Source organism: Onychostoma macrolepis, chromosome 02, assembly GCF_012432095.1.
Source record: "Onychostoma macrolepis isolate SWU-2019 chromosome 02, ASM1243209v1, whole genome shotgun sequence".
NCBI classification, from domain to species: Eukaryota; Metazoa; Chordata; class Actinopteri; order Cypriniformes; family Cyprinidae; genus Onychostoma; species Onychostoma macrolepis.
The window spans coordinates 12,281,250-12,295,946 of record NC_081156.1 but is presented as its reverse complement, the minus strand read 5'-3'; the positions used below and the strand labels follow the sequence as shown (position 1 = coordinate 12,295,946).

The 14,697-nt window shown below is 38.0% G+C and overlaps 1 protein-coding gene across 10 annotated transcripts in view; it reads left to right on the top strand.

Moving 5' to 3' along the window:
- The window catches only part of ptprfb (protein tyrosine phosphatase receptor type Fb), a 180,571-nt gene that overhangs the window by 49,233 nt on the left and 116,641 nt on the right, over window positions 1-14,697 (top strand). The window contains exon 1 of one of the 10 annotated variants that reach the window (XM_058797476.1): window positions 4,821-5,486. The exons of the other annotated variants lie outside the window; for them this stretch is intronic. The gene's annotated coding sequence lies outside the window, so the exon portion shown is untranslated. Of the gene's footprint in view, window positions 1-4,820; window positions 5,487-14,697 lie in introns of those variants that run through there. 10 annotated transcript variants of the gene reach the window in all.

The window sequence follows — 14,697 nt, the reverse complement described above, 5'->3', positions numbered from 1 at the left end:
ACATATTATTATTATTATTATTATTATTATTAATGAGAATCTAATTTAATAAAATTAATTATTTTAAATAGTTGGCTAGTTAGTTGAATTTAATGTAGACTGGTGAATTTAGTTAAATGCATAATACAAATACAATTTTCTTTTGCATTTTGGTTATTATTGATAGATCTGTAGAATTTTATTGTGAAGGAAAAATAAGAAATATAGTAAAACTATCCATCCATCCAAATTATTTTTCAAACACAAATTGTACATTATTGTGGATTGTCACTTCCCCCCTACTCCAAAAATTCCCACTTACAAGAACCAATTGACAGGCTTGCATTTTCATTTGAGTTTTGGCAGAGTGGGAGTGTGGTGATAAGGAAGCGAAATGGCTAACGGCAGCTTTGCTCTTGCTTTTCTTTCAGTACGGCAGGGTCATACCTGTTGGGACATTTAAAAATGTAATGTCAAATTGATCTGGCTTTTCCATTTTAAATTTGGCAGACATCGCATATTCTTGTACACGTAAATGCAAATTACAGGACTTTGCAATTGCCTTTTGATTTCATCATTCACACAAATTATGCATGCACAAATAGGCCACGCGAATGCAAATTTTGTTAGGCCTTGTTACATTATACTTTACAGTGTACAACATGACTATATACAATCAGTCTGTAACAGATGATGCTCATGTTGTGAGTTGAGGCATAATGATGAGTATAAATGTGGCTATGAGCACATTTAAAATAACACTTTCTTTCATCTTTGTTTTTCATCACCCTCATGGCTTTACAACAACGGTTTCGAACAGTTCACACTTTATCCAATACATTAAAAATTCATCCTAAACATCATGTAATTTTATATATTACTGATTTGAAATGCTCTTAGGCAACTACTCCACGTCACACTCACGGCGCTTTGCACAGCTGACTCAATCTTACTATTGATTTCCTGTAGTTTGACATTAGCATGTTGCTAAGTGTGATGATCTAAAATTAATTAAAAAGCATAGCACAAACAGATATGAGGTGAAGTAGTCAAATACTAATTAAGCTGAATTATTTTGCTGATATTTTTCAATTGTTTGTTTTTGATATGACTCAAAAATCGTGTTACATGGCAGATTCGAATGGCTATTGATTTCAGTATGGTTTGAAGTTAGCATTTGCTGCTAAGCATATATTGCGATTGCTATGAGTAAAAATACATACACATACAAAACATTATTGATATTTTTCAGTATTTTATGGAACATATTGTCATGTCTCTCAAATAATGCTTTGCATGCCAGGCTCACCTCTATATTAATTTCTGTAGAGTTTGATGTTAGCATTTTGCTAAGCTAACAGTGCGATGATCTAAAATAAAATGCATAGCATGCACTCAAATTAAGTAAAATAACCGATTTCTAATTAAACTGAACTATTTTTGTTAATACTTTTTAGTACTTTATCAGGGCTCGACAATAAGGTGTGCCCGATGGCCCGGGGCCAGCGTGAAGGACACTCGGGACAGTAGACGGATTTGTCACTTGCCACTGCAGCATCGTCACAAAAGTTTATCATTTGCATGTGTTTTTAAGCCTTGTTAATTTAAAAGTTCAAGTGATTTAAAAAGCATTTGGGCGCGAAAGACAACATTCACTACTCGCGCGCTGTGCTCTGTGTGAACAGCTTGCGCAGACAGCCGCTTCTCTGACATGCGTGAGCCGCCGGAATGGGTAAATACATACAAAAGTAGCCTATGTCAAAATACCTGTCTTGCCAAGTAACTTTGTAGATTTAACAACGATTGATCTATATTTAATTTATACAGTGATGCACCGATCGACCAGACGTTTTTTGTTTTATTTCAGACTATCTTCTGTTCCGTGCTTGCACACAAACTGCACTGCAGTCATTTTCCAAAATGCCATTTGTGTGGAAATATTACGCTATTATTATAATTAGCCTGTAAACGGCTGTTAACAGAAGCCAGAGACGTTGAAGACGGATGCAAAGAGGAGAAAATACTGTAGCAGACAGAACAAGATCACTGTTCATGATGCGCGAAATATAGGAAGAAAATCCAAATATTGACTTTTATATGAACGTGTTTCTGAGGGGAACTGGCTGTTTTCAGAAAAGTTTACATGGTTTTCTTTTCATCTTGCCTCCGTATAATGCATTTAAATTAGTGTTAATACGCACAGCGCTGCTGTGTTTAACAGTGGTAACCAAGGAAACGCTGTATTTTTGCTGTTTAGCGCCACCTGCTGGCAGATAGTGAGATTGTCTCATTCAGCCCGTCTGCTGTTTCTGTTTCGTACAATGTTTTATGCAGCATAATTTTACAAAGCTAAAGTCAGACCATTCTGTTTTATCTTCAGATTTTGAAATTATACAGTCTTAATATAAGTCAAAGTTTTGTTTTAATCGATTCATGATTAAAATGCAGTGGTTGCCTCTAATCTCAAATGGCTATGAAAAATAAAGTTGCAGAGTAAAGAATATGCAAATGTTATTTCATGTGATTTATTTATTTTTTTATTTTTTTCAATTTCTGTATCTGAACACCGAAAAACATAACCTAAAGCATCATTTAATTTCTATCTTTGTGCTATAGGCCTATATTTAATTGTGCTATTACTTTTAATTTGTTCATGTGTTCTTATTTACTGGCGGTTCACTTGTCTTTAATAATGTTTGAACTTTATATTTATTTATAGCTAGTGGTTTTTGCTGTGGTATCAAAATTGAAATTTAGAATTGTAAAATTTAATTGGTATCTAAAATATTGGTGTCATATAAGCTTATTTATTGGAATACAAGATAACATAGATCAAAAACAATGATAACAGCAACTATTTTATTTTTTTGAACCACTGGCCCAACCTCCCATGTGAAATAAGATTCAGAGAAAAGGTAAGATAATTATCATTCGGTGCAGTTCATGAATCACCATGAATACGTGGTTTGTTTGTTGTTTGGTACTATTTACATTACATACAAAGCTTTGGGAACCTTTCCAGTGATCCATTGGCCAGCTCTATTGTGTCTCAGAAAGCAATAGACTCTACCCTGTTGGTAGAGTAACCCATCTGAATGCTGGAATTGTGGGTAAGGTGTCAGTAAATTGATTTAAATTACAGGAGGGCGCTGGTGGGTATTAAGTAATTGACAGCTGTGCTGTGCTCTCCGTCTGCGCTAACGACTTCATCGTAAAAGCTAAAGCTGTTTCAAACGGTCGTCCGCTGAAATTAACGGCTCATGGGGCCAGGCTGTAGCCCGCGGGCTATTTCAGTCGTTCTTTTATCTTGCCATGTGATGGTTGAAAAGCCCCCGGAGAAAGTGGGGCAGGAAGGGCAACAGGTGTGGCGAGGCATTCTTAACCTCTTTCTTCGGTCACCCCGTGGTTCACCCTCTAGCTGCTTCACCAGCACACATGAAGGATGAATAGAAGCAGCTTTCCCTCTGACATTGTGGTGGTTTGCAGTAGTGAAGACGCCACACAGATACAGTGTGCCTGGGTTTTCTCTGGGGGTGGTGCAGCGGAGGGACCATTGTGGATATAAGTGTAATTATGCCCTAGAAAGCAGTCTCTAATGTTCACAATGTCTCTCCTCCAGAGGAGCCTGAAACTCTCAGAGCGATATCTTGTCCTGGTTTCTCATCTGGAGACATTGTTCATGTGACAAGAGGCAGAAGTGAGAAATGTGTTGTGAGAATAGGTTTAATGTCTTCTTAAGGATGTTTCAAGTTACTCTGAACTGAATACAATTTTCCATAATTTAGGGTGCAAAAGCAGTCAAAAAATTCTTCAAAATATCTTCCTTTGTGTTTCCCAGAAGAAAGCAAGTAATGCAGGTTTGGAATGACATTGAGGGTGAAATCTCATTTTTGGGTGAACTGTTCCTTTAAGCTACTCTGAGGAAATGTAGGTTATGCTAGATACAGTCATTTTGAATCAATGGAAATTATATTATTGATTATGTCATGTCAATATTTAGTCTACACGCACAAATGGAATGTAATGCATCTATATAATTACCCGTGAAATGAAAACAAGTATCTCCGAAAAAAAATAGACTGTGACAGAGTTAGAATATTATAACCTAGTCTCTATGATGATGGATAAGGATTATTTGTAGCCCAACCTCTGTGTCATTTGTAAACATTACGTGGTAAATTCAATAGAATGCATAGGATGTTTCTCATGCGTTTCATCATTTGTATATGGCTTTTTAGTGTTCCATTAGCCGTGCAGGGGTAGAAATGTTCCACTGAGGTTCAGTTTAATCTAATAAGCATTGCTGTGTCAGATTAGGACATTAAAGGGCATTCTGTGTGGGAATCACTGCTTAGGCTTTCTAGCAATGATTTCTGTCCTATTTTTGTAACAGATTTGTTACTATAACCTTATACTTATTAGAATTGAGTGTAAACAACCTTTGTTTTGTCTTTTATTTATTGTTTATTTTTCTTTCTTTTACTCTTTTTCACTATTTATTTTGCTCTTTTTCTCTCTTTCTTCATTGACTTTTGTTCAGTCTTTCACTGTTTCATTTTGTTTTTCATTTAATTATTCTCTTGTTCTTTCTTTTCTCTATTTTAACGTTTATTTTTTGTTTGCTCTTCTCTTTTCTTTCTTTCTTTTTTTGGATTTCTTCCTTTGTTTCAGTCTTTTTTTGTTAATTTGCTTCTTTCACTGTTTTCAGTTGATTCGTTATTTTAGTTTCTTTCTTTCTTTCTCAACATTTAAATAAGTTTTGAAGTGCATTACTTTTGTTGTCGTGTTTCTTATACATTTATTTCTTATTTATATTCTTTATATTTTTTTAGCAGTTTATCTTAAACTGTTAACACAATTTAAAGTTCAGGCAAAGCATTTTATATCCAAATTCTCTCCACATGACGTTGTATCAAATAATGATTCCATCGTAACACGATTAATCATTAACATTTAAGTCCCGGCAAGGTTCCTGATGAGTCAGTGAACACACAGGCAAGCACGTACAACCTTTGCACACAGGTGAGTATAAACAACCCTTTAGTCCATTTGCCAGGAAAGTACTCCGAGAGCCCCTGTTCTGACATCACGCTGGCTCCACCCAGACTTACACCCACTCGCTGTTCACAGTGTGTGAAGAAGCTTCCCTCAGGAAGGACTACAATCAACTCTCTCCACAATCAACAAGAGTTTTAGCACGCCACTGGGGAAACTACTGAAACAAGTTAACATTTATGAACTGTGGATAAAGACACGACTCGTTTGATGTCAGTTATACACTTACTGGATTGAATATCAAGGGAAAAAAGCTCTGTGTTGTCTGTTCCACTTGAAGCCTTTAACAAGGACCTCCCCACCTGGATGATACGTGTGTAAGGATTTGAATATTTTGGCGATCGCTCTTGGGAATAACAGTCAAGGGACGAAGAAAACATTCAGGATTTAAGTAAAGGATTACTTTTTCTCACATTTCCTCTGGATATTTTCTTATTTTCATATTGTAATGGGTAAGTTAAATCAACACTTGCAGTAATCCAAGTTATATTGTTTTGTTTTTTACTTTACAAAAAAAAAAAAAAAAAACCCTATATAAATACTTTTGAATGAAAAGTACATAGATCACATTTTCCTTCTCTTACACTGGTCATTTTTAAAATGTACTTGCCTAAAGTGAGTAAGTAATCTCTTAACTTTGTTTTAACTTTGTTCCACTGTTGTGGAGGTTTTCTTCTGCTGCTCCAAAGGACTTTTTTTCCCCCTTCTCTCTTTTGTCCTTTTATTGTCACTTGTTAAACCAAAACAATACTTTTACTTTGGCTCTATTGGCTACCACTTTGGCACATTGCCCCTGTCTGGTGAGAGCCCTCCTTTGCTTTTTTTTTTTTTTCAGGGGACTTTGAATAGAGAGCCGCCGAGTGTCCCCTAGCTACCACTGATATAACGTGAGAGACCCTGCTGTGAGACCACATGAAGTCTCAGGCCAAACAACCCGTTTTTCCAGTTGTCTTAGTTGTCTTTATCTCCCTGCCTGATCCTGTCTTAACGTCCTGGATGGTTTCTGGCCCGGCAAGTTTCCTTCTTTTTTTTTTTTGCCAGCTCAGGAGAGACTACACCATTGATTAAAGGTGACAGAAGAAAATTATAGCCTTTGTTGTGAGTTGTAAAGTTGTTGAAATGGCAGTCTCCCTCATAACTCCAGATGAAAATTGGCTTGTGTCTGCTTGAGATATATTTATGAAAGCCGGGACCATTTTAAAAAAACATTCCTGTGAAATTAATGTGCGTTTGGCTCTTTCACCTGTGTGCGGTAGCTCAATACAACGAGCAAAGTGAGGGTTACACAATCGGTTCCTTGCTCAACTTTGGGTGCTTCTTTATCAGGAAAAAAAGGTGCTTCCAGTGGCTTCTTTCTCTCTTAGTTTTCTGAAGGTGGAAAGTTGGGAAGGAACAGAGTGTAAAGATAGCACGTCTGTCTCGCTTTGTTTAGCATGAAAAGCTGAGACCTCCTGGGGCTGTGCCTCAGAGAACCGAGAGTTGCTCTCTCAAAGTTGTGCAAAATTTGAACCATTACTCTCTCTCATGCTTGTTAATCATTCACCGGCACAGACTTGCAACTCTTAAACGGGGCGGGGGGTGGAGAACAGAGCCTGATAAAAGCTTTTTAAAGGAAAAGTTTCTTGAATCAAAACCACTCTGATCTTTGAATCTACTTGCCCACCTCTGCATAAAAAAACAGAAAACAGGAGCCCAACAGGAGTTTTTGGTCTTATCGGTAGTGGCCGACCCCCTCGTCTGTCACTCTTGACCTCCCACATACAGGCTGGTGACCTGAAATTCTTCTTTTACAACTCTGTCACAGTCGTGTCGCCAGCTGCTCTTCTCAGTAAAGTGTGGGATCACACCAAAGAGTGAATGTCTCAACAAACAACATGACAAATAATGTTCCTCTGGTGAAATTTTTCTGTGTTTGAAGGTGGCGGTTTAAGTTTTGGGTGGAGTAAATTCATTTGCTGGTCCCACTGGAATGTCAGATTATTTAAAAAATGTTGTAGTGCTACTTTGACACAGGTTTTTAATGAGTAAAGTGTAATTGAGTATGTGTAAAATCTGATAAGAGTGATAATTTTGTATAATTGAATGTATTTATCCTTTCTATGACTGTTACAAAACAAATAATGTAAACCGGTTTTCCCAGATGAGTGACATTTGAAATGACAGTGGTATAGATTTTCCTCATCATTTAGCTGGTTTATATAAACACGTGTGCTGTGTGATATCTGGCATAAATTTAAAGAAATTCCTTGTCATTTATACATCTCGTGTCATTAATATTCACTTAAGAGTTTCTTTTATTCAGCGTTCCACATGTTCATTCATGGTTTGTCTATTGAGAGAAAGTCTAGTGGGTCGTATCGTCATAGTCATTCAGTGAATCTCTGGGATATGGAGAGAATCTCTGGGAAATGAGGCACTGTGAGTGTTTGGGTCTCCAAACAGGGTTCAGCAATAAAGATATTTTCCGTTAGACTGGTCGAGCCAGTAGTTTAGATCTTACTTGACCTGCCAATATTTTCACTGGCCCACAAAATTTACTAAAATTTGTTTTCTCCCTTTTTTGTGTTCCAGAAAAACTGTTTACATTTTTCATAAATTGTAAATATTTTCTTTAAACTAAAAAAAAAAAAAAAATGTATTTAATTAATTTAGAATTTATCAATTTCAAAGTTAATTTTTTTATTTTTTACATTTCTTTCCAACAGCTAGAAAATATACAGCCATAATATATCCATGAAAACTATTTATAAATACTTTTGGCACACAGTCCAAAATTTTGCAGATTGTTTTTTTTATTATCATTATTATCCAATAGAGCTAAGTGCCTATTCCATCAACTTGCCCAAAACGATCTCTCTCACCAGCCTCGGGCCAGCAGGTCATCCTTATTGAGTCTGTCGTACATTATTGGTTACTGTCCCTGGCAGCCACCATGAGATGGTACAGTTTTGCTCCAATGATGTGCTCAGACTGGGCTGGAATGGTGCATGTGAGATCTAAGGACTACATTTGGATTTGAGAAACATCACAGCTGTAGTAACACTGACCTCGTAGTTTACTGATTAGCCACACTCTTAAATAAAGAGCAATACAAGTTGGTATCAGATCTTTTAAAGAATGCTTTGTTTAAAGATGGTGTCTTTTGTTTAGAGTAAAGCTCCTCTTTTTGTCATCGGCAGTTCATTGAATAGGCTGTGATTACCTCTATTGTTCAAATAATTTCTTTTTGAGAGTCTTGCAGTAATTAGCATTCACAAACATGCGTCTCTAACTCCAAGTACTCACCACTCAAATATCCGTATTTTACGCCTGTTAATATTCATCCGAACAGCAAAAGTCAAATCCGCTATTAAGAGTACAAATTAAATTTTATGACACATTTAATATTATGAGAGATGGATCTGAAATAACCGCACAAATCCTCTTTAAAAAAGAGGACATTACCCTGCGTACACAGGAGCTCATTTTGTTCTTAAATCATCTTGTTATGGACATGCTGATTGAAACGCCTCCATTTGGCAGGGTCTAAATGTTTGTAATAACAGTCAGTGAGTGGTCCGTCAACGATATTCCCAGGTCTTTGCATGACTAGAGACTTTAAATAAGTGGTTTCAGTGGACCTCTGAACTCTGCATGTTAAAATTCAAATGTTAGTACTCTGCAAATGTGTCATGGCAGAGGCAAACATTGCGTAAGAAATAGATTGTATGTAAATATGTAGGTTTTCACGTCCCTTAACTTTTGGCAGGGGTGTTATTAATAGAAATCTTTATAAATCTAACACTTGCTAGACTTTTGGTAGTTTTTATTTGATCTCGGTTGTGAAAAATTGCAGCTGTCACAAAGTGATGCAAGTAGTCTTGTCTTTGTATAAGGCGAAGCCTTTAGGAGGTTTGCTGAACAACTTTCCGAAGCTTTTTCAAACCCAACACCATTATTACAGGTGTAGACAATACTGGCCAAAGCGCACACACCTCAGGAGCCACAACTAATAATAGTGTGAGGATAATACCTGTCAGAGCTGTTTGTTCATTTGCTTTATATTACCTTTAGGGTATATAACGCTCTGTTTGTGAACGAGAAAACATTTCATTTCTTTGCTAGACAATTGAATTCACCCCCAACCCCGCCGTGCAACAGCAATGTCATTAGGTATCAACAGCATTAGTTTTCATGATGAGTGACTCTTTCCCCTGCTTTAGTCATCCTCCTCCCGTCCCCAGAATGCTTTGCACAGCAAGATCCCGGAATGTGATGACTTGTTTTGGATATGCGAATGAGAATGAATTCATTTCGTTAGCATGATGTCTTTTATTTTCCGTTTTTCTGTATCTCTGGGTATGAATTATATCTTGAGGCAACGGCATCTGACAACAAAAACCTCACAACATTTACCTTAACAAACACTTTACACCTCTAGGAACGCAAAATTGTTTCATAATTTAGAAGAGCGTTTTGTGCAAAGGTGCCATACCCGACAGATGGCGTGCATTGGATGAATGTACTGGAGAGGATTAATAACTGGATTCTCCCACAATGCAATTCATGATGAACAGTATTGTTGTGTTTTCAGCTCAGTTCCCTCCATGAATCTTATCTTAGCTAAAACATCCCTCACTCAAAAACCAGAGGACGGACTCAGCTTGCTAATGGGATTGCTAATCCTTAGTTTGTTTCCATGTAAATCTTCCCGCTAATGGAGATCCCCCTGCCCTAGTAAATAAAAGTGATTTAGCTAGTTTTCCTGGCAAGCTGTTAGTGAGTAGATGGGGATTGTGAGGAACACAACTATAGTAGGAAAAGAAAGCAAACATCTAAATCTCAAGAGCTGGGCAGCTAGACTTGGCATTGAAAGCAGAATCATATGCTTAAATAAGTGCTTTGGAGATCTATCTGGGCTTTAGAGGTTGTCTTATACTTTGACATTGTTTTCCAGTTGACATTTGCTGACCGTTTAGTTGTTTTTATAGTATTTCTTGAAATCTGAAGTGAATAGCGGATATGAGTGTCTTAAGATCAAGGAAAAATCTTTTTGAACAACTAGTTTTCATTTGAAGTATTTTTCTTTATTTTACCATTAGGACATTTTTTTTTTTTTTTTACTTTGTCCCCCAAAATATCAAAATGAAAAATTTTGATATTTATTTAAAACAACAACAACAAAAATGTTTATCATAGAAGAGGCACATTCAAATCATTGCGTGAAATTCATTTTTTTAATAAGTAAATAGGTCAAAACAGAAATGAGTGCCATGCCATTGACTCAAAAGTCAAAAAGCAGACTTGTAGCATTTGTATTGCTTTTATTTTATAGTTTGATATCTTTGGGTATCATATTTACATTTGATTTTGACTTCTGCATTTGTGTTCCTTTTTTAAAATTCTTTATTCCATTTTAGCCTGAATAATGATTAGACAAGATGCCCTTTATGTTGATGGGTGGGATTCTGTCATTTACTGACATGTGGCGTCCTCAAACACAACTGGATAATCAGATCCTAATGAACATTGACATTTTGACACTAAACCATGTGAACACCATAGTTGGGATGTGGACAAATCCCTGTCTCTGAGAACTAAAATCCCAGTGTGACACACAGACATCTCGGCCATTTTCTGACCTGACAGGAGCTGGGCTTTTTTTTTTACTTTCTTGGTTCCTCTTGCTGCAACTCTCATGCTAGGTCCATTGAACAGCCCCACACAAAGGGTGTCCGGTGACACATTTATTTGCTTCAGCTCACATATCTGCATTCTTGTTCATTTATTTTATACAATGTGGAATGTCCTACCTTGACTTTTTTTTAATTTTTTTATACAGTATATGTGCATAGTGCAGTGATGCAAACAACCTGGTGTTCATAAGTAAATGTGGGTGTTTCTCATGAACTGTGTTTGCTTAAACATGAGTCTGTGCATGTTGTTCTGTTGGCAGAGCTACAGAACCTGTTTGAGATGGGGGCCAACATTGCGTGTCTGTTGAAGAGGTAATTGATAGTCTGAGAACTGTTTTTACTGCAGGTACATCCACCCTGCAGCCACAGCGGGGGGTGAGGGGGTGGGTGGGGGTATGTAGCAGTGAGTGCAGAAGGGTGAAAATCGAAGAGCACCGAGTGGGAAAAGAAGGTCTAGACAGTGTGGAAGAGGCGGGAGATAGATAGCGAAGCAGTAGATGGATGACCTAAACAAGATGGATTTTATGTCAGGTTCCGGACAATCTATTTCATGCGACACATTACAGTGTCGACATGTCTCGGCCAAGCAGATGGAAGGATTTCTATTTTTGCCAGGTAATGGCTGAGATGTGAAATAGTCTTTTCCCTCAAGATTCACAGCATCTCAAACTGAAAATAGAGCAGATGTTGTCAGATGTTGACTGTCAACTAAACAGACGGTCACCCCTTAACCGACAACACAGGTCTTCAAGGTGAAATATTAAATAGAATCCATCTTTGAGGTACTTACTGATTAAAAACTATATATTTTTCAAATCTATCTGTCCGGTGTAATTACTCTGGACTATCTGGGTTTACTTGACCCCGAGTGGAAGTTCTTTCTGCATTTTTATTTTCAAAAACAGCTAGACCAGTGGTGTCCAAACCTGCTCATGGAGGACCAATGTCCTGCTGATGTTCCTGCCCAAAAACACTTGCCTGGAAGCTTCTAATATGCCTGAATACCCTGATTAGCTGATTTAGGTGTGTTTAATTAGGATTGGAGCTAAACTTTGCAGGATAGTTGCCGGATTGGACCAAGTTCTGAGTCTTAAGATGTTTTTTTAGAAGTAGGCTATTTTTTTTAAAAAGGGGCCATTTCACTCAAAAAACAAATCTAGGGTAAGGGTTATCAGTAGTCAACCTTTGTGTCCCATACCTAATGGTTATAAGCGGGTGTGCTTGTGGTTCAATGGCTTGTCTTGTCAACCAAATGCACATTTTAGTGGTATATTGATTGACCTTGTCTCATACTGTTGTGCCTCAATCGCTTCTGATTTTTTTTGGAGTACATCAGCTCAAATTCAATTGGCAGGTTGTTCTTTTTGTAGCTGTTATTATAATTTGAGTGAGAGGTTTTGCCTTTTGTCTCAAAGCGGTCCTTCAGTTCTTATATAGCACTGATGGGGAGGGAAACAGTGTGGCAGTATAAACCCATTTTGCAGAAAAAGCACATTGACTCTGCTTTGGAGACGGAGGCCATGGTGGCTCTTTTGATCTCGTTCCTTTCAAGTGAAACCCTGGGTAATTTGCCTGTCGCGGTCAAAGTGAGTCACAAGCTGTCAGAGAAACCCTTTATGCTGTGGAGAGTTTCAGTGAAAAGCAACTATCAGGCTAATCCCTCTCTTCTTCCTCTCAGCTTCGCTTTGCACTGCCCTGTTAGTTACAACCATCGCCAAGTTAGAGTGAAAGAAACTAATGGCTTCATCTGCATGAAATAAGGGAACAGAACACGTTCCCTTACCTGTCGCTCTGACCGGTGGGAAGCAACACCACAGGCTTGTATGATTCACCCCTGAATGCTAATGGAGCTGCCCAGCTTGCCTCCATGTTGGTTTCTCTTCAGAAAGGCAGCTAATAACCCATATCGAGTCTGATCTGCCAACTTCTTGGAAGTTGGGCCTCATTTAAATTCTGTCCCCTGGTTACAGGCGTGTTTAAGAAGCAGCCACTTGCCACCTCGCCGGTCTGCGGTTTGTTGGTTTGTCTTGGACGGGAAGTCTGTTAGTGCTTGAATTAGCCTTGTGCTCTCATGGCAGCCATCCCTGATGTCTGCTGCCCCGTGACATCGCCTCTCCTCCTCCCAATCGCTGCTTGCTCTTTTACATTTTAAATCCGGAGCCTCACGAGACCGATGCGGATATGGCTCCATCTGCCACAGCTGTCTGTTGTTGAGCTGAGAGACGGAAAGAGAGGAAGGCAGCGGACCCCACAGCGAGATGCGTCTGCAGCTTGCCCACACCTGAAGGACTTGCTCGGCAGGAAGCAGAAGTTTGGCGTAGTTTGCAGAATGGCGGTTTGATTATGAGATTTGCTTGTTTGCGAGTCCTTGAGTCAACCTAAAACCTGATAAGGTGTTCCTCCACTGCCTGGTCTTCATATCCAGCTGTGTAAATGGATGAGTTGTACCTGTGAAATCTCATTTGCCTTATTTACTGCGTAATTAGAGGAGATAATGACTCCCAGGTTAACCTGTTTTCCCATGGCGATCCTCCTGTTTTCATCCTTTAGAATGTTCCCCTACTAGAAATTGGTGCAGTATATGTTAACAGGCCTCCTGCGGTTAATCCCATCTTTGTCTTAACACGGTGAAGGACTTACGCCCTCAGAAAACAATGGGTCTTGCATCCCTTCCAGTCAAGGAGAACGTTCACACATTATCAAGAGTATTTTTTATTTTTTGCAAACCGTGACCAGAAAACCAGTATTGTGAACCAAATTCTTAGCCCCACCTGAGTATCTACAAAGGATTGTGTTTCAGGGCTGGACTGGAGACTTGAACAAAGCCACCTGCATTTGTAATTACTAGCTTCTGGCTTTATGCCATTCTCTGCTAATTTCTTTAGAGTCACTTGTCTGAAGATTGATTAGGTCTTAGTTTTCAGATAGCTGTTCGACTTTGCAGTTCTCGCTCTCATGCTGTGTGTCTCTTCAACAGTGATGGAGGACATGGTGTTGATGATTTTTCATAAGTGAAATATCTAATTCTAGTGGAAACGTTCCTTCTTAAAGGACTGTTTTTAATCTCCTACAATTATTCAATGAGCTTTGCTCAAAGAATGTAATTCAATGACCAGGCAGCTTGAACTTTTGGCCAATGACAGACATTTGGGTGAGTCACATTCAGAAAAAAATAATGTCACAATAAAAAATACATAATATTTAATGGTCCTTAAAAGAAGCTTCATTTTTTTTTAAAGCAAACTATTATTTCGTTCTACTTTCTATTGATTTAGGGTTAAATTATGTGTCCAGATAACATTTTTGACAAATTTTTGTGAGTATTCACTAGGGTTGTGCCAATAGACGATAGTATTGTGTATCAACGATAGTCAGCGATATCGCCTGTGGCTTGTTTGTTCCATCATATTTATTTTTCTGCGCTTTTTACAGTGTTGCGAGTTATAATCAATCGCACACGATTCAGTTGAGTTAATGAATGCATTGACCAATCAGAGGCACTGACAAGCTACGCAATATCGAGTTCATTATCGCAGATGAATCGCCTTCGATAGTGAACTCGATATTGCGTAGCTTGTCAATGATCTACGGCTCTGTGTATTAAATGCCACTCCTTTTGAAAGCAGGTGATGGAGATTTACCGCTAATCACGGAACCAGCTTTACTGACGCGATGCGCATGACAATCGCGTTCAGCCCTATGTTAAATACAAATTCAGTCATATTAAAAATATTTATATATTTAGTTAATAGATTACACTAACATTTGGCTTTTTTTAGCTTTACCCTGAAATTGGTTCACTCTCCGGCTATGAAACAAATAAATTAGCGCAATTAATATCATGTATTGGCGATCTCACAGGCTGACGATAGAACGATATGACTATGGAGCATATAGCCCAACACTAGTATTCACCTCTTTGACATGAAAACTATTTTAAAAATGTCAGATTCCATATTTAAGAGGCATTTTGTTCTAATGAAGTGTT